Raw genomic sequence first — 1,439 nt, forward strand, 5'->3', positions numbered from 1 at the left:
AACTGAAAATACCCTCCCCATCAGCCATTCTGCTGCTTCCCATGACATTTCAAAACAAAATCTTGCAGAACTTGCAGTCTGAACTCAGAAACGTTTGTTTAACAACGCTTGGGGCAGGGCCCCAGCTCCGTGGTAGAGCATCGGCCTCCTACGCAGAATGGCATCTCCAGGTAAGGTCGGGACTTCCTGCTGAAAACCAGGGAGCGCTACTGACAGTCAATGTAGACAATACTGAGGTAGATGAACCAATGGTCTGACTCAGCTTCCTATGTTCCTCTAAGTTTCCCTGGTGATACCCCAAAATAACCACAGAATTAAAAACAAAACCAGAAGCCTGGTGGACTTTTTTGAGATGTCATAATTTTTTTGAAATTCATTAACAATCAGACATGTTCATTGTAATCCTATTACTGACTTGCCCCATACTGTGGGCTTCATCTTCTGGAGTTTAGAAGTTTACAAAATGCATGGCATTTTTAAGAATATTAACATGCTGCATGCACACAAGGAACCGTCAGGTTCTAAAAACCCGACTAACAGCTCTTTGGCTTTGAGTCAGATAGCTGGTTGAAGCCAGAGTTGACTTAACTTAGATGCTCTTCATTATCATCCCAGTTCAGTTGGAGGGTTTGGGGGGAAAACCACCCTGAGGTAAAAATCTATGGGGCCTCCACAAAGACCATGTATCAAGCAGGTCTGAGAGAACAGAGTAACTTCAATAGACTCAACGCCCCACCTCAGTGTGAGACTGGAATTCGCAACTCTTCCACTTTGTATCCTGCTCTTTGTTGATACCCTTTCCCTTCTATGCATATTTACCTGCAAGGCAAGTTAGCCTTTTTTCCCTCTGGTATCCTTGTAAAGATGGAAATGGTTGTGATATAATGCTCTTGCACTCTTTTGGTAAGTGTTCCCAGTGAAATATTTGAAACATATTTGGTTATTTGTTACTTGGTCCAGTTGTATTTTACTTTCATATAAATCAATAAAATGAGGGAGAGACATAAGAACAGCTTGCTGGATCAGGCCAGTGGCCCATCCAGTCCAGCATCCTGTTCTCACAGTGGCCAACCAGGTACCTGGGGGAAGCCCACACGCAGGACCTGAGTGCAAAGCATGGGACTATTCCATTCCACCTAAAAACCCATTACACAATCTGCTCTGCAGTAATGCTGGAATGCTGCGCATTTGTAAGTTGCGAACAAAATAAGATTCTTAGTTCCAGCCACGGAATTTTAAACAAGTTGCCGTTACAGAGTGGGGAGAGGCACACAGCCACAGAATGGTAGGCCCTGCCCAACTGCACTTTCTTTCTCTCATGCACACACACACAAAGGCTCCAGATTACCATTTGGACATCATAACTTTTGATAGTTTTTCAAAGGAGAATTTAATCACAGGAAAAGGGGAGGAGAAATAGGCAAAGCTATGAAACAAAC

Source organism: Rhineura floridana, chromosome 9 (genome assembly GCF_030035675.1).
Source record: "Rhineura floridana isolate rRhiFlo1 chromosome 9, rRhiFlo1.hap2, whole genome shotgun sequence".
NCBI lineage: Eukaryota > Metazoa > Chordata > Lepidosauria > Squamata > Rhineuridae > Rhineura > Rhineura floridana.